This window comes from Hippopotamus amphibius, chromosome 2 (assembly GCF_030028045.1).
Source record: "Hippopotamus amphibius kiboko isolate mHipAmp2 chromosome 2, mHipAmp2.hap2, whole genome shotgun sequence".
NCBI classification, from domain to species: domain Eukaryota; kingdom Metazoa; phylum Chordata; class Mammalia; order Artiodactyla; family Hippopotamidae; genus Hippopotamus; species Hippopotamus amphibius.
In genome coordinates, this window is record NC_080187.1 from 1,603,982 (window position 1) to 1,627,494 (window position 23,513).

Genomic DNA, 23,513 nt, shown 5'->3' on the forward strand with positions numbered 1-23,513 from the left:
AGCACCTGGACTTATTTCCCTGTTTCATGGGCCGTCTCCCTCTCGTAAGGGCAGAACTGGACCCAGAGCTCTGCTCGCCGCCCCAAGGGGAGGACTAAGGCGTCTGGCTGCCCGAGGCCCCGTCTGTCCAAGGGGGAACATGTGGGTGGAGCAGGAGGGGGCTGCCAGGCATCCTGGGTCTCACGGGGGCCCCTCTGTGTCTCCCAGGCCAGGCTGGGGAGCAGGAAAGCGCCCCATCTCTGATTTAGAGCCAGAACGTTAATTGTGGTGCGTGATCCTCACCGTAATTAAACTGATTCATTTCCAACAATCAAGGCTACACTGCATAATATATTTCACTCGCCAGATTTCCTATGCACGTTGGCGGGACGGAACTGGCAAGTTCTCGGTGTAATACACTTAATTCTGAAATAAATCATTGTTTGGAGAGACGCTCACATAGCCCACCCCACCCAGGGGACCAGGGGCACTGGGGGAGGGCTCGGGTATCACCGGCCCTGGGGCTGGAATGATGGGCTCTCCGGGGGCATATTCTGTCTGGAAGTCCTTCCTGGTGTCGGGGAGGTGAGTGAGAGGGCTGGTCCTGGGGCCTGGGCCAGGGTTGGGGGACTGGACGGGGGGAGGCTGAGAGGAGCCCGGTGACTCCTCCAGAAATCTCAGGGCTGCCATTTCAACAGACACGAGAACCAGAAAGACCACCTTGGGATGGGAAGGAATAGACCTCGTGGGGAAGGTCTGAGCCCCATGACCCGGGAGGCCCAGTCATCCGCAAGAATCTCCCCACACCTCTGCCCTGCACCCCCAAGGTGGGCTCTGGCCCCAGACCCTGGTGACAAGGGTGTCCCTGCTGCCCTCGGGTAGCACCCCTCCAGCATGCCCATCTCCCCTCTTGCTCTTCTGGGCAACACTTACTCTCCTATAATTTTCATCTTTGGTTTTTCAACGAAAGACAGGCCTTGCCAGGCTCCAGGGACAGCCGGACGTGAGACCCCAGCCCCAGACTCCTCTGGGCCCTGCGTCCCCGTCTGCAGCCCAGCCCTGGCTGCCCAGGTCTTGCCAGCACCTCTCTCAAGACCCCCTGCCTCTGCCCGTGAGCCGTGATGCCCACACGCTTCCCCAGGCTGGGCCAGGTGTCTGTCCTGGTGCCCGCGTCCCCATCGGAGCTCCGTGAGAACCAGGCCCCCGGGTCACCAGAATCCACGCATCGAGAGCCAGGGCCTCAAAGATGACGTGCCTGGGACCAGACCGCCGGCTCCGTCCCTCACGGTGCATGCCAGGGCAGCAGCGGCCTGCCTGCCTCCCCCGGACAGCCTGCCCGCCCAGGGCTCTGGTTACCGTGTGCGCCTCCATCTGCCACCCGCGTGGCCAGGCCTCGTGCATAATTCAGGTGCCTTGGAGAAGCCCCAGCGAACGCGTATTGACGAGGCCCAACTGGCCTGATCGGGTGTCGTGACATCGGACACGCGATGCGCAGGACAAGTGTCCTTTTGCCCTGTCTGCGCTCTGGTGACGGTGAGCAGGAAGCAGTGTGGCGGTCTCCTGGGTGTGGGGGGTTGTGCTGGCTGCAGGCGCCCAAGACACAGCCAGGGCGCTGGGCCGCTCCGGTGGGCGGTGGGTGGCGGTGGGCTCGGCCCCCAGCCGCGCCCCCTCCTGCTGGAGGCCTTCATCGGCGACCACACCCCAGCCCTCGGGCCTCAATTTCCTCATTTATGAAAAGGACCCAGGGCAGCACCTGCCCCTCAGGGTTGGAGAGGCGTGAGGATGACCTCTGGTGAGGGCTGCCCCAAGGCATGGCCAGCTACGCCCCTGGAGGCCCAGCAGCCTGGTCAGCTCGGGGCTGGAGTCCTGGAGACCTGGGCTTGGATCTGGGCGCCACCTCCACTCCCCTGGCCGTGCCCTCTCGTTTGATGAAACCGGAGAGGTGGTTCTGGCCTCTCTTGTTTGACTCTAAAATGAGATCTCAGACCTCGGTCTGCAGTACCCAGGACCCCCAACCACCCCCCCGTGGGCCACACAGCATCTCCAAGGGACCACTGCTTCGGCCGCCACCCCCGTGTGTTTCCCTGGAAGTCCGGGCTTTGGGGCTTTTCATCCCAGCCCCGCCACGGGCCGCTGGGTGATGGGACAGCTCACTGGCCCGCTCTCCATGGAGGATGCAGGGAAGGGGCTGCCCCCACCAGGGCTTCCTGGCCTGAATCTCCGGTGGGATCACCAGGAGGTGCGCTCAGCCTGGACAGGGAATGGGGGTGGGGGCACGCTTGCTCTGCACGCCCCCCATCTGCCGCTGGCGGGCTCCAGCAGGACCTCAGCTTGGCCACACGCTCCCAGGACCCCCAGGCACAGAGGACCCAGCCTGCAGGACCTCAGGGCCTCCCTAAACTCATCTCTGCCAGACACCCAGCCCCAGGGGGCACGGCCTAGCTGAGCGGAGAGAAGGGAGCCTCGGCAGTGTGGCCCCTGCCAGGGTCTCTGCCCCCTCCCTCTCACTAGGGGTCCTCCTTTGGCAGGTGTTGTGAGGGTTGAAAGATGCAAGAGCCGCAGGCGGGTCCTCACCCGGGCCCCCAGGAAACCCTCCCAGGCCGGCCTGTTCCTGGGACACTCCCCCTGCCCCATCCTGGCCCAGGGCTCCGCTCCCCCCTTCTGGCCTGGGCACCTGCAGACCAGGTAACCTGAGCCTGCTCCTCTGCTGCTGCGGCTTTTTTAAGAAAAGAGGGATCCCGCCCCTTGAATAATTGATGAAAGGAATTAACAATTGACCCCGCAGAACATCTGGCAGCTGGAGGGCTTTCCACCGGGCGGCAGCATCAAGTTCAACGGGCTTTGCGGAAGGAGGGGTGCCGGCGGGAGGGCGGGGTGCTGAGCTGTGCCCACCCCTGCCCCCGCTCTGCCCTGCACCCCCGCTGCAACCTGGGGTTTCCTGGGGCAGGGGTGTCCCCCAGCAAAGGCGGCGGCTGGCTGCCTGGGCTCAGGCCGGCGCTCAGGAGTACACACACTCACCCCCCAGGCACGTACAGGCACACCAGTCACACACACCACATGTGCACAGTCGTGCACACACACACACAGACACCACACGTGCACGCACACACTGTGCATGACACACACATGCGCGCCTGCATGTGTGGGCACACACTCACACAGGTGTGTGCACTGACACGGATGTGTGCGCACAGTCCATCCCGCGAGGGCCCCTCGGCTGGCTCTGCAGACGGCGGGGACCTCTCCCGGCCCTGGGGGGGAGGTTCCTTCCTTGCCCCACCCTGGAGGCGGGAAGGAGGAACGGCCGGGCCTGTCGGGGGCCTGCACCCTGGTGGTGGAAGCAGCACCTGGCAGCCCCCCTGGGCAGCGTCTTTCCTGCTGAGGCCGGATGGAGGACGGAGGCAGAGCGGGCGGGAGTCTCGGGAGGCGGGCCTGGGTGAGGAGGGGAAGCCGGGGGCCGCAGCATGCTCGCAGGGTGAGGTGGCACCTCGGTGGTGAGGCGCCAGAGGGGTGGCCCGACCCCTGCTGCCCACGGGTCCCCAGGGAGGACTCTGCTCTCTCAGACCCGTCAGAGTCCGACGTGGAGACACGCAGGGGATTCATTCGCCCCAAACCGGCCACTCTCGAGACACAGCAACCTGGCCCCTTCCTGACGTTTCACTCCATTTAATCCTCACAACTCAGCAGCATCTTCCCATTTTACAGCTGAGGAGACTGAGGCCTGGGCAGGGAAGAACTTGCCCAGCTCCAAACCCAGTGCCCAGATGCCCGGGTCCTCACCCTTACCTCCTACTGCACCCCCCACCCCCACCCCGGTTCACGTGGGCTCCTGGCAGCCTGGACGGCTGGCCCGGCGGGCAGGGGCCCCCCGTCAGTGCCCACCTGGACGACGGCGCCACCCTCCTCCTGAGCCGGTGTAAAGCCCCCTTGCGCACTGCCTGGAGGCCTCAAGGGCAGGGGCGCACCTGTGGGCTGGGGCGGTGGTGAAGGGGCAGCTCCAGAACTTTCCGAACTCAGGTACTGGGTCTCGGAGTGATGTCTGTGGAGAGGAGATGGAGGAGCCCCCAAAGCCAGGCACACCCCTTGTCTGGGGATGAGGAGGCGCTGGAGCGGGGAGGGGAGCGGCCCAGGGGCCGTGGGTGGGTGGTCAAGACAAACACGCCAACTCCAGGCGAGCATCTCGGACGGCACCCCTGCCTTCCCCGGCCCCCCTCAGGGGGCACCTCACACTCTGGGCCCCACGGGACCTGGCAGCAGCGGCAACGGCCCCGCCTGCCGGCCCCCACCCCCCCCCCCCCCGTGCCCGCGAAGGGCGCCCCTCCCAGCGCGCGGCCCGCCTCCCTACCCCCACCCGAGTCAACGATCTCCTCATTACAGAAACGTCCCTTAATTGTCCCTAAGTTACTGGACTTCCCAGGACGTCTCTGGTGGATGTTTTTTCCGACCTTGACCCTGGGTGGGGTGTCTGAGGAGGGGAAGCAACCTGGCCAAGCGCTCGAATCCCGAGGAAGCTGGCCCTCCGGGAGCTAAAGGAGGAGAAGATCCCCCAGGTGCACGTCGGGATGGGGATTTGCACCTGTATCCTCCACCCGCCGGCTGGCAACCAAGCCCGGCCACGGGACTCCGCAGGCCTCAGTGTCCCCGTCTGTCCAATGGGGCCACGACCTCCCAAACCCTCTCACAGAGGCATACAACCAAAGTCCCTCCTGTCTCTCCTTATTGTCATTCCTCTTTTTTCTCTTTTTCTCTTTCTTTCTTTTTTTGGGCACACTGTGTGGCCTGTGGGATCTTAGCTCCTCGACCAGTGATGGAACCCGTGCGCCCTGTGGAAGCGCAGAGCCCTGACCCCTGGACCACCGGGGAAGTCCCCTCGTATGGTTTTTAAAGCTCGCCCCCACATCTGAGGACCCATGTGAGCCCTGGGCCAGGGCTTTGGGGTGCTGCCTGGTCGAGTCCTCACCGTGACCCAGTCTCTGTTCCGGAGGCCGGGTGCATTTTGCAGATGGGAGTCTGGTCTGGGAGCTGAGGCCCTTGCCTGCCCTCGTCCATTTGTAAGGTCGGGGCTGGGCTCCGAGCCCCCGGCCAAGCCGACTGCGTGTGGGAGCGGGGAGGGAAAGGACGCCCCTGACGCCCTCCCGCTCACGTGGTGGGGTGTCTGGATTGTGACACTTCAAGTGGATGAAAGGGCTCATGGCAGGAGGTCAGGTGGGGCAGGGTAAGCTTTCCAGTGTCCCCCAGGGTGGGCATTCTGTGTCCCTGTGGCCCCCCCACACCCTCCTCAAAGCAGAGGCCCCTAGACTGTGGGGCTGGTGGAGCCAGGCGGCGGCAGACTGTGTTGGGCAGCATCCCTGTTGGTCCAGAGACTCCCTCCGTGAGCCTGCCCCCGACGGGACCGGGGACCTGGGGGCATCTGGGAACCGCCCGCCATGTACAAGGGAGAGGGGTGGGCTTCAGCCGTGTGAAGACCCCTGCGGGCGAGGGCACCCCCTCAAAGGCCTGGGAAAGAGCCTCCGCTCAGAAATGCATCCCCAGATGGAGACGGGTGTTTTTATCTGAACTCACGTCCCCCCACCTGGTGATGTGCCGGGGTTGGTGGGCAAAGAGTAGGTGAGCCCCTGGCACTGCAGCTGGGAAGCGGTGGGGGAGGCTGCCCTGGGGGAGAGGGGCCCCATCCGGGTCCACACATTCCCGCCAGCTTCACCCAGCTCGGGGACCCTGACTTCCCCGTAACGGGTCCCAGCTGGGCCAAAACCTTCCCAAGTGATGCTCACGTGAGTTGGGGATGGGAGCCTTGACCCAGACCCCCAGTGGGGAGGGACATGGAGGCACCTGCCTGGGCCCCAGATTTGGGACAGGCCTGGCTAGGTCATCTTGGTGCAGGGGTGGGAAGGGAGGGTCCTGTTAGTCCCCCTCCCGCAGGGTTGAGGCAGAGGGGAGGCAGGGCCTTCTCCTCTCCTGCCCGCGTCCATCCCTGTGGCTGGGCTGCCCGCACATCAACACAGAGGACACAGATCTGCAGACGTGAGTGCCCACAAGCCTGGAGCCCTGGGCTGGGGGCCTTGCTCCAGGCCACGTGGGAGGGGTGGAGCTGGGACTCCTTGTCCAGGGTCCCCCTCAGCTTCCCCTTCCCCAGATGGACAAGAGCCCTTGGGGTCCGCAAGGCCTCCACGGGGTGGCCTCCAGTCCAGGTAAAGGGAGCAGGAGGAGGGGCCCACCGCTGGGCTGCAGGACTGCCACCCCGTCCCCTCCTGCCCACCAGTAGGGGAGGGCGGGACCCTCACGGTGACTCTGGCTGGGTGTTTGCAGCCTCCCACATCCACATCCACACCCAGGGCCAGGAGTGCTGGGCGCTGGGGACCTGCCTGTCCCCACGGGAAACGTCACCAGGGCCCTTCTTCCTGGGCGGCCACAGCCCTTTCCCCAGACCCGGCGCAGCAGCCGCCAAGCAAACCACCCAGGAGGAGCCCTCTCCGCCCCGGGCGCCTGTGGCCTGGCCTGGCCTGGCCTGGGGCCTCTCCCTCCTTGGCCAGCCTCCAAGGTCACTGAGGGCAGAGGCCGCCTGGGACTCGTGGAAACATGAATGACAAGTGTAGATTTTCCCAGTTTTACAACCCGGAGACAGGCTTTCAAACGGAGTCACCACGCAGAGGGGTGGGGGGCCGGCGTTATGAGGGAAGCAGGGAGGCCCCGGGCACGCACGCCCCGCCGTCACCCCAGGAGCCCCTCCCTGGGGAACCCTTGGCCGTGAGCAACCACGCCGGGTGGCCCGGGGGACCGTGCCTGTGGCTCATAGAATAGTGATTCTGGTCCTCACTCATTGATCTCCCTGAGTTTTTAAAGGAAATTTTATTTGTTTGGGGTTTCTAGTCATTAAGCTAAAACCAGTAAAATAGAGCAAAATCAATACCTGTAGGACACAGCACAGCAAGCCCGTGTTACGATATAAAACAGGCAGAATAAATTGCGGCCGGGTTTCAGGCGGGGGGAAGGGCCCTGGGCACACGGGTGGACGGTGGATGTCCTGGAGGACCCTCCCTGACCTCAAAGGGGAACCGTGGGGCCGGTGGGCTAGGCTGGGCACGGGGGCTGAAGCGCAAGGCCGGGTGTCCTAGGGCCTCCTGCTGCCCCTTCAACCCTCTTCTTGTTGAAAATTCTCTAATCCGAACAGCAGATGCGCGTCCGAGGAAGGTGCGTGTGACTCTGCTCCCAGGAAGCGCGCCGAGCTTGGCAGACCGTGCCAACCGCACAAGCCCCCTGCCGCCTCGGTGCTGCCGAAGTCCAGGCCGGGACATGGCCAGAGGAAGCCCCGCTCCGGCTTCCTGACCCACCTTCCACTGGGCACCACACGCCAGGGCTTTATCCACTCGGGCGCCTGCCCTCACACCCCCGGGAGGAGGGCACCCACTGGGCTGAGTGCCTCCGGGCGGGTGCCGGGCACAGCTGCGCTGGGCACTTGCCCGGGACCAGGTGAGGGCAGGAGTAAAGCTGCAGAGAACGGTGGTGACAACGCAGTCGCTGCCCCGGAATGTGCCCCACGCTGCTGGGGCAGCCAGAGCCCGGCAGGGGCTAGGGTTCTCAGATGCCAGGTGCAGTGGGGCCAGGGACAGCGGAGGAGCTGTGCCAGGGCGGGACCGGCCCCGCAGGGAGGAAAGCTGGCTCAGTCCCTCAGTCCAAGAGCTTCCAGGAGCTTCTCATCACCAGGGAGCCACACGTGTGCCTCTGTCACTAAGAAGTGGTGACAAAGCCCACAACCTTTGGTTTCTGGAGCCCAGCCCCTCGCAGGACAGAAGGGAAGGTGGGCAGGCAGCCCGGACCCAACCTCTACTTATAATTCACACATCATATGATTCACCCAGTTGGAGCGTACAGTTCAGTGGTTTTTAGTGTATTCACAGATGTGTGCAACCGTCACCAAGGGCAATTTTTTCTTTTTTTGGCTGCACTGTGTCTTCGTTGCTTCACACGGGATTTCTCTAGTTGCGGTGAGCAGGGGCTACTCTTCATTACGGTGCGCGGGCTTCTCAGTGCGGTGGCTTCTCTCGTCGTGGAGCACAGGCTCTAGGCACACGGGCTTCAGTAGTTGCGGCACATGGGCTTGGTAGTTGTGGTGCACGGGCTTAGTTGCTCCTTGGCATGTGGCATCTTCCCAGACCGGGGCTGGAACCCGGGTCCCCTGCCTAGGCAGACGCACTCTTAACCACTGTGCCACCAGGGAAAATCCCACCAAGGTCAATTTTCGAACATTTTCATCCCCTTGAAAAGAATCCCTGGGAGATCCTGATGCGGGCTCCAATGAGGATGAACCTGGAGGACACTGTGCTGAGTGAAAAAGCCAGATGCAAAAGGACCAGTCCCGCGGGATCCACTCGTGGGAGGGCCTAGAGGAGTCAAACCCACAGAGACAGCAGGGATTTGGTGGGGGGGCGGGGCAGGGGCTGGGATGGGGATGAGGAGTGAGTGTTTCGTGGGGACAGAGTGTCAGTTTGGGGAGATGAGAAAGTCCTGGAGATGCGTGATGGTGACGGTGGCACGACAGTGTGAATGTGCTCCATGCCCTGAACCGCTTAAAAGAGGTTAAGATGGTGGATTTTACAACAACTTAAAAAATAAAAGAAGGAGAGACGTCTTGTGGCCATAAGCTGTCACCCCAATGCCCCCCATCCCTGCTCCTGGCAATCACTGTTCCACAGACGGTCTGTGCTTCACATTTCCCATAACCGCGACCCCATGACACGTGCACGTCTGTGTCCGGCTCCTCTCACGCAGCTTCGTGCTTCTGAGTCCATCCGTGTTGCAGGTGTCGGTGCTTCACCCCTTTCCATCACCCAGAATATTCCATCCAGTGGATGGACCGCGCTTTGTTTATCCATTCACCACGTGGACACTTGGGTTGTTTCCCCTTTGACCATCAGGCATGAAGCCCTGTGGTCACACACGCGAAGGCTCCCGTGTGGACACGTGTGTGCAGTTCTCTCGGGTGTGGACCCGCGAGTGGAATTGCTGGGACAAAGAGTCACTCCAGGTTCACGTGTTGGAGGAACTGCCAGACTCTTCCCAACCTCTATTTCTTAAAGGCAGTTTCAGGATTCACCCTGATTACAGAGGAGAAATTTCTCTTTACAGAAGATGTTCTTGGCCCTGGGAGGACCCGGGGCGGGTGGGGTGGTCAAAGGTCGCTGTTGCATACCGGACAAAACAGTGTCCAGTCCTCCCAAGGTGTTTAGTGATGAAAGATGGGGGCCCCACGCCCTACCCTGGCCGGTCCAGACGTTTAATCTCACAGGTGCCCTCGGGGCCCACAGCTCCCGGCTTCCCTCTTGGAGGATGAGTGGAGGCTTTTCTGCTACAAGTGTCCCTGGCTGTCCTGCCTCCCCTGCTCGCCGAGGCCACCAGGCCCCAGCGCAGCCGCTGCCTGGCACTCTGCCCTCTGGGGTGGGGGGGGTCTCCTTGGCAGGGTTCCCCGCAGGGCAGGCCCGTCCCCCCCCAGTCCAGAGCCCCACCAGGTCAGAACACACGTCACTGTCTTCTGGAACCTCTGGAGGAGACCCCGTCCTTCCCCCAGGCACTTGTGCTGAAGGGTTTCCAGAAACCCCGCTGGGCAGCGAGGTCACGGCCTTGCCTGGTTGAGGGGAGCCCCCGGCTCAGGTGGGGATCCTCAGCTGACAAAACCTAAGATATGTGTTCTGGGGGGTGGGGAAGGGGGAGAAGGGGGTGGGAGGAGAGGCGGGGGAGACCCTGTGGACCGGAGCCCTGGGAGCAAACCTTCCACTTCAGGAAGCTTTTCCTTTTCATCTGTCCAACGCCACTCCCCCCCCGCCCCCCAGAATTTGGGAGTTCACTGGATGGAGGATTTGGGCACTGGAGTTCCACAGAAAATTAAATCAATTACCAAGTCTAATAACGAACCCCAGGTTTTTAATTACACTAAGCTTAATTAAATGGTGAGCGCGGCTCTGTCGATGCCCTGATCAGGCCCTGGGGGCCTGGGAGCATCTGAGGAGCCATGACGGTGCTGGTGGGAGGGGATCGATGGGGGGGGCTTCAGGACGGCACGTGTGATGATGTGACAGCGTCGCCCTGCAGAGGGTCAGCGCCTCCTGGCCAGCTGGGAAGACCTGGAGACGCCCGGCATTAGACAGAGGGACCTGAGGCCCCCGAGGGCCGGTGACAGCTCGAGGTCACACAGCAAGCTGGCCCCGGGCACCCAGCAGCCGAGCTCCAGCCGCCTCTTCTCGCGGTGGCCGCGTCTCCAGGGGTCTCGTGGGTGCCCGAGGGCCGAGGCAGCAGTGGCGGCTGAGGCGGTGCCCAGTGCAGGCCTCACGTGCAGGCTGGTCCTCTCTGCCTGCAGCTCCCTGCAGGGCCCCAGGCTGGCCCCCACTCCGCCCACTGACCTCCCCCCGCCTGTCTGGGCTCCTCACGTCCTCCTGGCCCTGAGTCCAGGGTCTTAGCGGTTGTCAGAAGCAAAGGCCAGGCCTGGCCGGAGCTGTTGTGCTCCGTAGACACCATCTGTGCCGGGGCCTGGGCACTGGGTGCCCCCTGGCCCGCAGATCACCCACTACCTGGCCCCACGCACTGAGCTCCACAGAGGTGACCCCATGGCCAGGCATGATGGCGTGGCTGCCCGGGCTGCAGTGGGCCAGGGGAACGGTCCTCGGGGCTTTGGGGGGGTTCATGGAGAGGCTTTGCTTCAGAGGCTGGGGAGGGGCCCTTGAGAGCCCTGCATAGGCATCCAGTCCCGGCCATCACAAAACTGTGTGCTGGTAACCTCTCGTCTCTTCTGTAAAGCAGAGGTGGAACAGTGGTGTTTCCTGAGGCCGCCCGGCAGAGCCAAGGCCATCCTGGGCAGGTAATGAACAGAAACTAAAATTAAATGCAGCGAGTTTGACCAAAAGAGATCCCAGCAGTGCCCATCCCAGACCCTTCAGCCAGGCCTCTGGGCCAGCCCGAGCTCACGCCGTCGGGAGGCCCGTGCTGTTTCTGATGGACTTCTGCCCACCGCCCCAGGCAGCCCCAGGGCAGGGCGTGCCCCTCGCCCTGGCATCCCTGGTCCCCCTGCAGTCTGGGGAGATTCCAATTCACTCACGCTTTGCAACCCCAGCTGAAACGCCCCAGAGGGAACCCAGTCTCCCTCCCTGATGGGACTGTCCATCCAGCTGTGCGCTCCCTTCAGGGGCTGCTGAGGCCACGTGGGCCTTCCAGCCTCGCCCTTCCCCCCGCAGCTCCCTGTCCCCGCTCCCCGTCCTCCCTGCACCCCACCCGGCGCCCAGAACCTGATGGATGTGTGGCAACGTGATGCTCCGTGTGCTGGAGACGTCCTGCCCCGGGGGGGCGTCAAGAACTAAACTGCGTCATAAAAAAAAGAACCTTCACTGCGATTGTCTGATCTAAATTTATTTCATAACATGCAGAATTAATAAGATACTGGCTTTAAGGCAACCATGGCAACCGAATGCAGAAAAGCTTGTCCCGGCAAATAGATGAATTCATAAATAACCCTGAAGTGCTGATATCAACAGTCATGGGACCCTGCTGCCGTGCTAATGCAGTGCGGCGCCCGGTGCCCGTGTCCGGCCGGAGCTGCGTGGCATGGCCCCACCCGGGGTGACTGTCCCCCAACTGTTACCTGGAGCTGGCATGAGGTGGGTGAGTGTTCTGTGGCTGGTCAGAGGGGGCCCTTGCTGAGCTCTGGCTCCCATGGGGACCCGGTCCGCAGATACAAGACCCTGGGGGTGTGAGGGGTGGACACGGGTGAGCCTCGCTGTCTCCCTAGGGCTCTGACTGCCAGGTGGTGCCGCCTCTGTCCTGCCTCCCAGGGCAGCAGGTCGATTCACGGAAGAAGGCATTTGTTTACTCCTGGAATCAGTCACGCATTCAACCAAAGAACGTGGGGAGCAGCAGTGAGCAAGGCAGGCCAGACAGGCGCGTCTGGGGAGCCGCTAGACACACACGCTGCCCGCGACCTCCAAGCTGCCCACTCAGCACTGAGCGACACCCCCAGAGACTCCCTGAGCCCTAGACCGAGACCCAGCCAGGTGCCTTGCCTCCCTGCGGCCTACAGGTTTTGCTGCCTGGCTCTTCCATTCAGCATCTGACAGCGAAACAGCTCAGCGTGGCCGTGATTCTGCCCAGGAGCGTGAGTGGCCCGTCTGGCCGCCCGAAGCACGTGGCTAAGCTGCACCTCCCAGGAGTCTGTCCTCTGCGTGGAGTCCGGCCCTGCAGCTGGAAGCTGCGTGCTGAGCCTGGCGGTCAGGCCTCCGCCTGGCAGGCCCGTCCTGAGGATGTGTGTTCCTTCAGCCCCAAACCTGAGTCTCCTCCTCTGAAGCTGGTGAATCCTGGCCCCGGCCTGGCCGGATTCCCAAGAGAGGCTCCCAAAGAAAAGGAGAAACCCAGGGATGAGCCGGGGTAGGAGGAGGGACGCGCAGCCGGAGCACAGGGGCTCTGACGGTGCATACGGGACATCACACGTTCGTCCAGACCCACAGGACGCACAACACTGAGGGCGAAGCCTGCGAAACTGCGGACTTTGGGTGATTGTGATTGTCTACGTAGGTTCTTCAGTTGTAATAAACGCACCTCTCTGGTGGGGGATGGTAGTGGGGGAGGTTGTGCGTGTGTGGGGAGGGGCATATGGGAACTCTCTGTACCTTCCTCTCACCTTTGCTGTGAACCTAAAACTGCTCTAAAACAGTGGTCTATATATATACATATTTAAGGTGACACCATCAGAGGTCATTGCCACTTTTCCATAAGCGCTTTTTCAGAGCAGCTCCTTACAAGAAGCTTTTCTCAATGTGCCGGGTGGTCCCCCCAGACCTAAAGGAACCGTCCTTCTCAGGCTCCCAGGTCTGCGAGTCCCCCTGGGCCTGAAAGAACTGTTTGCCCAAGAGGTGTTTCTGTCTCAGACCCGAGGAGCTGTCTTTACTGGTGGGCAGGCGCGGGGCTGGCCGCGGTGGGCCCACCAAGGCTGTGCCCCACACTCCCGGGGAGAGGAGAGCAGGAACCACTCCGCTGGGCTGCGACCCTCCCGTCCCCGCAGCCCACACCACACGCCAGACACTTGGGCCGGGAAATCGGCGGCAGGGCCCCTGCAAGGCTGGCGACTTGTCCTGGGGGCCCTTGACACCCTCAGTGGCACTAGAGCGACCCCCCCCGGGGCCCGCCCAGCGCCCAGCACCGACCCCCCCACCTCCTTTAGCGGGAGGTCGTCGTGCCCGGCTGTCTCCTCGGGATGCCCACCTCCACCGCCACGTCGAGGGGCAGGAGGAGACGGGGTGATCCTCCTGCCGGACCCATGACCCCGTCCCGCCCTGTGTCCTGGGCAGGCGTCTGGTGCCAGCCTTAGCCATCCTGGACGGCTGGCCGGAGTCAGGCTTCTTAACGCCCGTGCCTCCCTCTCCTCACCCACCTCTTCCGTCCGCAGGTGCCCCTGTGTCTGCCTGTCTGTCTCTTCTCGCTGCACACAAGCCCAGGCCTGCACTGGGGGTCATCCCTGCAGCCCCCTCCGCGCCCCTCCTGATGAGGCTGGTCCTGTGTCAGGAGGGAGGCCGCTGGGGGCGGGGGCCACGGCCACCCCAGCCTTACGGCGACCCCCTCCCCCGCGGAGCCCGAGGACCAGGGTCCGGAGCCGGTGGGAAGGCAGAGGCCGCCCCCTAGCGCCCGCGGAGGAGCGCGGCGCCAGGCCCCTCGCCGAGCAGCGGGAGGGAGACACGCCCCACGCGGGAGCGCGGTCTGCCCCGTGCGGTGGCGGGGCGGGTCGCGGGTGCGGACCCCCGGCGTGGGCGGGTCAGGACACAGAGCCCTCCTGTGGGCGCTGCCCACGCTCCCCGAACCCGGGTGCCCCCCACCTGCTCTGCGCCGGGGGTCCCCGCGTACAGGGGGTACAAGTTCCTCCTGGATCAGCTCACTGCTCGCCCCAAAAACCCTGGGTTCCCGGCGCGGCTGCACCCCGACCCGCAGCAGCGCACCCCTTATCTTGAGGACGCCCCAGAGCCGGGGCCAGGCGGCAACGCGGCCCGTTTCACGAAGCCCAGCTGCCCCAGGAGGAAGCTGGCACGGAGAGCGCCGGCGACCTGCCCAGCCCTGGGATGCGCCGGGTGCCCCGGGTGCGTGGGGGTGCGCAGGGGTGCCCTGGGATGCACAGGGATGCGCAGGGGTGCTCCTGGCTGCGCAGGGATGAGTTGGGGTGCCCCGGGGTGCGCGGGGATGAGCCGGGGTGCCCCGGGGTGCGCCGGGGTGCACAGGGGTGCCCCGGGGTCCCCCGCGCTGAGTGAGGGCTAGAGGGGGTGCCCGGCGTGCCCCAGCCGCCCGGCGCCCGCGCGCTCTCGGGGAGACCGCCCCGCCCTGGGAGACCGCGCCGCCGCCCGAGCGCACATCCCGGCCCGGGGGCGCCCCCTGCCGGCCGCCGCGCGCACCAGCCAGGCCGAGCCCGGGCCGCGGAGCTGGGGCGCCCGGTCCTGGGCGAGTCCTCTTGTCTGTGGCTCCATCACCCACAGCCTTGGGTGCTGAGATGCCTCGCTGCGCAGGCGCGGAGGTGCGCACCTGCTCCTTTAAGGTGCTCACCTGTCCGTGCGGACGCCTCCGAAGCGGCCGCCTGTCCACGAGGGCAGGAGGGTGAGTGTTTGGCAGTAGTTTTTCTTCCTCCCCCGGGAGTAAAACAACGGCAGACCCGCGATTCACGCGGTCTTAGGTCTAGGACACAGCGGGCCGCTGCCCTGCAGGTAGTGCTGGATGCTCTGACTGTCCCCGTCTAATGAAGAGGACCTTCCCCGGGACACCAGCCCCTCAGGGAAAGGGCCCTCGCCACCTGCCCTTGCCACTCCTGAGAGCTGGCAGGGAGGGCTGAGGGAGGCTGTTTCTCCAGACCCAGACCACCGGGCCAGGGCCTGACGGCGGGAAAGGGGAGCCCCACGAACAGCCCATGCAGCAGCAGCACACGAGGTGGGTGCAGAAGAACTGCTTTGGGGTCAGCTTCAGGGCAGGCTTGATCCAGCACCTGAGTCCTGGGCCTGAGACCCTCAGTGCTCCCAGGAGCCAGCAGCATGGTTCTCAGGACCCTAGGATGTGGGTCAGAGGTGACAGAGGGAGGGAACTCAGTCTGACCTAATGTCAGCCCAGCCTTGATGAGAGCTAATGCACGCCTGTCCCTGCCCCCCCCCCGCCCCCGCACACGCACACAATGGGGAGGAAGCTGGGCCCCAGGGGTGGTGAGACCCCAGAGATGCAGCCAGGATGTGGGGGCCCCAAGGGTGGTCTGGCCCCAGCGCCCTCCTGAGAGGTGTGTGGAGGCCGGAGCATCCCTTCACGGCGGACACTGTCCCCAGGACACAGGAGCATACCTAGGGCTGGACAGGAGCACTTTCCGTGTCAGGGGCACACGGCTCCTGCTGTCCTTTTCGGAGGGTCAACAGACCAGCCCCCAGAACGCCTTACAGCTCAGGATGCCTCCATGCTGGAATGTCGGGTCCAGGGGCCTTGTGTCTCCACAGAGCGGGGACCCCATGAGGACACTGGCCAGGTGACTGCCACCGAGGCTGGGGCTGCTGCCTCCACCAGCCAGGAAGCTGGGTGGGGCTGGGTCCCCCATCACAGGCCTGCCTCCAGGGGCATGTGCTGACCAATGCTCTGCCCATCCCCTGTTCAGTTTAGTTTATTTCCCTCCACTAAACCCTCAAACCCCAGAGGGGCCAGAAGGCCTAGGACCCTTGGCTGGGCTGGAGCGCTTCTAGAGGTGCAGAGAGGAGCTCAGGGTCCCAGTGGAGGCAGCTGCAGGAGGACTGTTGGAAGCATCTGGAAGGATGTAGGGTGTGATGGGGAGTGGACAGTTCCGTTTGAAAGGCGAGACCATGGCAGGGACGCACGCATGCCTTAGCGGACATCCACACAAGGCCACCCACTCGGCTTGTGTGAGGGCTGAGGTCTGGGTCCCATCAGCTGGCACGTTAGGCCCACACCCCACCGTCCACACAGGGAGAGCCCCTCCCACCTGGCCCCCATCCCCCAGCCTTCTTACTCTTCTAGTGCTTTTATGCAGATTCAAGCACTTAGGAATATTTGTTTCTATCGCCCACTCCCCTTTTTCTTTTTATTGTGGTAAAATATACATAACACAAAATTTACCACCTTAACCTTTTTTTTTAACCATCTTAACCATGTTTAAGTGCACAGCTCAGGGGCATTAGCACATTCTCACTGCTGTACAACCATCACCACCACTGTCTCCAGAACTCTCTCCTCTTCCCAAACTGACACTCTGTCCCCACTAGACATTCCCCTCACGGCCCCCAGCCCGGGCCCCACCGTCTGCCTCCTGTCTCTGTGGGTGTGACCCTCCAGCGCCTCACGCGTGGGGTCGCACAGCACTTGTCTGTCACGTTGGCTCATGTCACTGAGCACGCACGATGCCCCGGGGTCACCGCCTTTTACTGCGTGAGCTCGGTGCCCTGTGGGCTGACAGTCCGGGAGGCAGGCTGTGCTCCGGCCCCGGGGGCCCTCAGTGCATCTGCTGGCTAAGACCATCCTGAGCCAGAGCCTCAGGCGGGGAGCCCCGTCCCCGCCAGCCCCCAGCCACGACAGTCGTCAGGGGCCTTAAGTAGTTAGCCGGCACCTGCGATCCCTCCTGAGGGAAGGTGAAGTGCGCGCCCAGCTCTGTGCACCAGGGTGTTCCTCACAGAATTGTATGTGATGACAAAACACTGGCACCAATGCCCGTGTCCAGCAGGAGAGGAAGGACGAGGTAAGTGACGGGACATCGGGCACCAGCACACACGAGGCCCCAACGCCAGGTGCAGAGAGAGAGTGTCCACGAAAGGCCAAGTGGGGAGAGCAGAATGCAAACCCAGGCACCCAACAGAGTCCCACTTCGACAATTCAGTACGATACTAGAGCCTTTGCCGGTGGAAAGCGGGCACCAAGGAACACACCTTTTCTCCTGTGTCCCAGGGCAGAGCCAGGCTCGTCCCCACGGGGCCCCACCGGGCAGCCAGGGAAGCAGGGGAGGCGGAGTGTGTGCTGATGGCTTAACAGGGGCCCTCCGTCAAAATGTGGGGAGAGGGGTAAAGAGGGGCCCTGGGGTGAGGTGGGGTCCCAAGATCCAGGCAGCAGTCAGGGGCTCAGACTGAATCACAGGGACCCAACCACCCGGATCAGCTCGACCAGCTGCACACGAGCCTCCTCTCTCTCTCCGTCTCTCTCTCCCTCCCTCTCTCTGTGTGTTTTCCCTTTCTCATCTCTGCAATTACACAAGAAGCAGATTTAGTTCTGGTTGAAATAGACTCACCAGATTTTACAAAAAGAAATAAGACACTCCATAAACCTTGGTTTCCCTTCTTAAAGCACAAAGCCTTGCGCAGGTCTCCCTGGTGATTTGCTCTGGTCTGGGTGGTCCTGTCGGGCAGGGCAGTCTTCAGCAGGTAGCAAGGGAAACGGGCACACAGTCTCGTTCAGAAGGGAAGCAAAGTGATGGAGAAACAGGACTGTCCGGGCCCGCACTGCAGGGCACGCTTGGTGAGCTTAGCTCCGGGCCCACCTCGGGCCAGGTCTTGAGCGGAGACCACCTCCTCCCCCTGCAGGCCTAGATGCAGGACACAGGTTCACCCAGGCCTGACTGCCTGTCACTGTCCCCCTGCAAAACAGGCAAAACACAGTTTAAGTCAAAAACCCTCATTTAGTCAAGGATCGGGGGGTGGAACGGGCAGACTCCGAGGGAAACATTCCCGGTCCACTTGGGTTCCTGTTGTTCTAGAAACGTCCAGGAGGGAGCTGGTATCCACGCCAGGGCTCCGGGAGCCAAGCAGAGCCAGCGTGGGACTGGGTCCGGATCGTGGCTTCCAGGCCCGGCCCGCCGGGTGACACACGCGAAGGCCACCGCATTCGCGGGGTGGCAGCTGTCGGGGATCTGAGCCGGGTGCCGGGCTCGACCTCCACCAGAGGGCGTGGGGAAGGGCCGCCCCGTGGCCACAGGTGGGCCCTGGCCTCCCGGGCATGCAGCAGCCCGGCTCTGCCCTGCTCCCTGGGGCGTGCCCACGGCCATCCATCACTTCCGGGCCTCCAGATTATTCTGGGGCTGATTACATCAGCGAATGCAATCACAATCTGAAGCAAGTTAATTGAGAGAATGTATTTGGCCCTGACAGTTTTATGCATGTTTGATTAAGTATTATAAGGTTTGTTTTTGATTTTGCATAATTTACCTTTAAATCCTGCACGGGGCAGGGGCGGGGGGGCATCAAGCACCAGCCACCAAAATAACCCTCTTTTAAGATGCATCTATTTACGATTTATTTCCGAACGCAGTATCTTCCCGATTTTTTTGGTGCTGTTGCCAAACTGACAAATGTTAAAAGTAACATTTTGAGCCATGGCCTTCACCTTATAAATCTTCCGGGACGTATACAATTCATTAAAAGTTTTGAAAGAAGTACAAGTGAGTGTTTATATGGCAACAAGTGACATATAAATGCCTGTGTCTGTCTTCCGAGCCGCCATAAAACACGCCGGCCCCGCCGGGCTCCTGCGAGCCAGACGTGTCGCCCCCGCCTGGGGCGATGGTGACGCTGCCACACGTCCCCACTCCTGTCAGCACAAACCTGCTCACTCAACAGCAGTGTGAGTTGTGTCTTTTGTGAAATTAGCACAGGAGAAAATACAACCTGGGCCAGGGAGCAGGGTGTGGGTGCTGGGAGGGGCCGAACCGGCATGAGCCGAACCGGCATGAGCGCTGACCTTGACCGCGAGGCTCCCCTGCCCCCTTTGCAGCCTGGGTCTGGGTTTTAGGAGGGCACGCCCGGAAACGGCGGGCCTGCCACCAGGGAGGAGGCCAGAGCCACCAAGAAGATGGGCTGTGTGGTCCCCCCGCCCCGTGGTGAGAGGCTGGCCCTGGTCTGGGGGCTTGGTCCCCGGCGGGATTTAATGAGCGCGCGTCCTGCCCCGGCGCTGGCTGAGGGCTCCGCCCCCTGAGACCCTCACTTACGGCCACTGGGGATGCGTCGTCACAGATGGAGGTGGGACGCTTAGGGAGGTTACACAGCAGAGCCCGAGGGGAGCGGGGAGGGCGAACACACTTCTGAAATCGGGGCAAATCTGTCACCTATAAGCTGTAATCCAGCCACCTGGGCCAGCCCCTGGTGCCACCCCCAAGCCTGTAGCCAGGGCTCTGCGTGCTGCCCTAGCATCCAGCCCCACCTGCTCTTCCCCCAGCGCCCTTTACCCCTGCACTGAGTGCCCAGGGGGCCCAAACAGGAGCCAGGCGAGCTAGTGCCCGTGGACGTCCCTGGGCCATGCCAGGAGGAGGCCTGGTTCCCTCCAGAGCCTGGGCCCCCAGTTTTGAATGCCTAGCACAGGCCAGGCCCTTAACCAACCAACCAACCAACCAACCAACTCAAGTAGTACTGGACCTGCAAGTGCCAGGCACCGGGGCTACAGCAGAAGCTTCAGCTCCAGAGGGGTGGGATGGGGGCTGGGCAGCAGGCGGCCCCCCTGCCAGGCACCACCCCACTGAGACTTAGCAACCAGCTCACGCTGGCCTTGAACTTGGAAGGAGGAGAGCCAGCTGGCTAGGAAATCAGAAGGAGGGGTGGCAGAGGTGGGAGGGGTGGCAGAGGTGGGATGTGAGGCCACGCGCCCCTCCCCGACTACCTCCAAGACACAGCCCAGCGGCAGAGAGAACAGAGGACCTTCGCCCACAGCTAGAAAGTGGTGGAGCCAGAGCCCAGCCAGGTGGGCGGGGTCTGGAGCACACGCTCTGACCACTCCACTGCACTGCCCTCCATAAGGGCCGTCCATCGCTTCTGTGGTGACCTCTGGGGGCCCGACTGGCCCTAGTGACCCACTGGCCCAGAATCCACCTTGAGGAGAGGGCATCCTCTCTGGGTTCACAGGGGTAAAGGAGGAATCACCTCAGGGGTGGTGATGCTGGGATCTGTTAGCCAGGCATGATGCCCCCACAGACAGGCTGGGATTCAGTAACCAAGGACTAGCAAGGACATGGCCATTGGTGAGATGACCAGGGATTTTGCCAGAGTTCCAAATCAACCAATGATGTCTGCAGGGAGTCTGGAGGAGGTGGTCCAGCAACGCGTGCCATCCTTGGGCAGTGGATTCATCCCAAGTTTGGGGGTCAGGCCTGACGAGCAAAGATCTCTTGCCTCATGTCTAAGGTGGAGGCAAGACCGTTTCCCGTGAAGGTGGTTGTAAGGATGTGAACTGCCATGTTTGCTCAAGCCATCTGGGGATGTGACAGGCCACCCCAGCCTGGTACCTTGAAACAGCGACTGTTGTGTTACACTCACAGTGTCCCCGAGGCAGGGATGTGGACAGGGTCCAGACAGGGCTTCCCTTCTCTGAGCCATTTGGGGGTTCGGCTGGGGAGACTCAAGCTGGTGGGTGACCCAAAAGGCTGGGGCCAAAATCACCCAGAGGGCCATTCGCTCACAGGTCTGATACCTGCCCCGGGACACCTGAAGGCGAGGCTCGGCTGGGCTGCCCACAACAGCCTGTCCACGTGCTGCACGTGGGCTGCGTCTCCCAGCCAGGCGGCTGGTGCTTCCAGGGAATGTCCCGGAGGCTGCATAGCCCTCGAGCCGTGCGGTGCCCCTCGGGCCTCGGGATCTGGTCGCTGAGGCAGCCCAGGGCCGAGGGGAGGGGATTTGAGTCCGTCTTACTCTCCCCTCCATTTTCTCTTTTTTGGTGGTTTTCAATTTTACTCCCTTGAGCACATAATGATTTTCACATATTTTACATTCTTTTTTGTTTTTACATCCTCTTTTTAATATTCTTTTTCATTACAGTTTATCACAGGGCATTGAATAAAGTTCTCAGGGCTGTACAGTAGGACCTTGTAGTTTATCCATTCTATATATAAAAGCTTACATTTGATAACCCCAACCTCTCACTCCATCCCTCCCCCAACCCCCTCCCCCTTGGCAACCACCAGTCTCTTCTCTGTGTCTGTGAGTCTGGTTCTGTTTTGTAGATGGTTCATTTGTGTCATATTTTAGGTGCTGCATATAAGTGACATCATATGGTATCTGTCTCTGAGTTCCCTGATTTAGTACGATAATCTCTAGGTCTATCCATGTTGCTGCAAAGGGCATTATTTCATTCTTGTTTATGGTTGAGTAATATTCCATTGTACATATGTACCACATCTTCTTTATCCATTCATCTGTCGCTGGACACTTAGGTTGTTTCCAGGTCTTTGTTCTTGTGAATAGTGCTGCTATGAACATAGGGGTGCATGTACCTTTGTGAATCAGAGTTTTGTTTGAGTATATGCCCAGGAGTGGGGTTGCTGGATCACATGGTCATCGGTCTCATTTATTTATTTGTTTGTTTATTTATTTATTCATTTATTTTGGCTGCATTGGGCCTTTACTGCTGCATGTGGGCTTTCTCTAGTTGTGGCGAGCAGGGGCTACTCTTCGTTGTGGTGTGCTGGCTTCTCAGTGTGGTGGCTTCTCTTGTTGTGGAGCACTGGCTCAAGGTGTGTGGGCTTCAGTAGCTGCAGCACACGGGCTCAGTAGCTGTGGCCCACAGGCTTAGCTCCTCTGCAGCATATGGGATCTTCCCCGACCAGGGATCGAACCCACATCCCCTGCACTGGCAGGCAGATTCTTAACCACTGCGCCCCTGGGAAAGTCCCAGTAGTCCGTCTCTTGATGGTGAGGTGACTGCAAGGCTGTTTTACAAGGACTACGCGGTCACTGAACACCAACGTGCCACATTCATGAGGATTAAACCCACTGTCCCGAGGCTGGAAGTCACACTGGCCCTGCCCAAGGACTGGACAGTTAAAATATGATCTCAGAGAGGTCAGCCCCTCCCCACACCCAAACCTGCAGGATGGCCTGACGTCAGGGGTCACCCAGCCTCTACTGTCTGGGTAGCAATAGCCACTCCTTGTCTGGCCCCTGACGTGCCCAGATCCTCACTCCCTAGCACATGCAGGGACAGTGGAGGGTGGGGGTGGCCAAAACCATCCCAAACCCAGCAGTCTGCACGTGTAGTATTCACTGTGGGCCCTGTGGTAAATGCTTGTTTAAACCAGGGGTGAGGGAATTCCCTGGTGGTGCAGTGGTTAAGACTCTGAGCTTCCAATGCAGCGGTTCAATCCCTGGTCAGGGAACTAAGATCCCACTTGCCATGCAGCGAGGCCACCCCCCCAAAATTAAACCAGGGGTGAACTAGGTTTCTGCAAAGGCAGAGAGGAGAGGGTTTGGGGGCCATCAAGCTTCACAGTAGCTCAAAAGCAGCTACAGACAACCAGGGAGCGGGGTGGATTTGGACCCGGGGGACCTGGTTTACAGCCAGGCCTCCAAGCCTCTGACGGACTCACCCTCCTCAGGCCCTTCACGAGGTATCACGGCGGCGGGCTCGGTGACACCACGTGCACCATCCCAGCAGGTGGCGCCAGGCCACTGCCCACACCCGGGACACCCTCGGGAAGGCCGGGGGCAGCCGGGGAGAGGGATGACTGGGAGGATGGAGAGCATGACGGGAGCCCCCGCTGGACCCCCTCAGCAGGGTGAGCCTGTGGACAAGCACACGTCGGGGGTCTCCCCCAGCTCTGCCACCACGCTGGCCCTGAGGACACAGCCTTGTCCTCGTCCTCGGGGCTCCTGACCCAGTGGTGCTCGGGCTGCAGGTGGGGTGGCATCTAGCGCTTCTACTGAACGAAGCAACAGGACGTAGCAGAGTACATGGTCAGGAGAAGTGTTGTTTGTGAAGCTGCTGGAGTTTTTTACACATGTGCATGTGAGGACTAGATCACAACGTAGAAATACATCTACCGTGTGGGCCACAGTAAGAAAACTGAGCTAGTGGGAGAGGCCAGTCCTAAAAGGCAGCTTTTGAGGTGGAGGAAAGGCAGGTTTGAGAATCCCCCCTACCAAGGGGGTCCAGGGAGAGGGTGGCACGTAGTTAGAGGTGGCTTCCCAGAGGTGTTGATATTCATTGGGGTCTGAAAGGGTGAGCAGGAGCTCGTTGGGTGGAGGATGGGCAGAGGGACAGAAAAAGTAAGTGTGAAGGGACAAGTCACGGACAGCAGCAACAGGGCCTCCTCACAGAACCAGGGCGAGGGCCTGCAGAGGGCATCTCAAGGGGACAGGGCTGAACCAGGGTCTGGGGGGAAGACCAGCACTCTGGAAGGGTGCAAAGCAGGGGGTCTTCCAGAAACCCAGCTGCAGAGAAGATGCATTTTAAGAACCACTTCTTAAAATATCCCTCTTCTGGGACTTCCCTGGTGGCGCAGCAGTTAAGACACCACAATCCGTAGTCAGGGAACTAGATCCCACTTGCATACCACAACAGTTTGCATGCCGCAACTAAGGAGTTGGCAAGCCGCAACTAAGATGCAGTGCAACCAAAAAAAAAAAAAAAATCCCTCTTCTCTCCCATACGCTCCTGCTGCTGCTTCACCTGATCTGGAAACTTCTCAAAACTCTCTGCGCCCCTTCCTCCCCTCTCCATCATGACCCTTCCAGACTCTCCTCACCAGCAGAGCAGCAGCTGAAGGAATAGGACCACACGTGCCCCCAAGC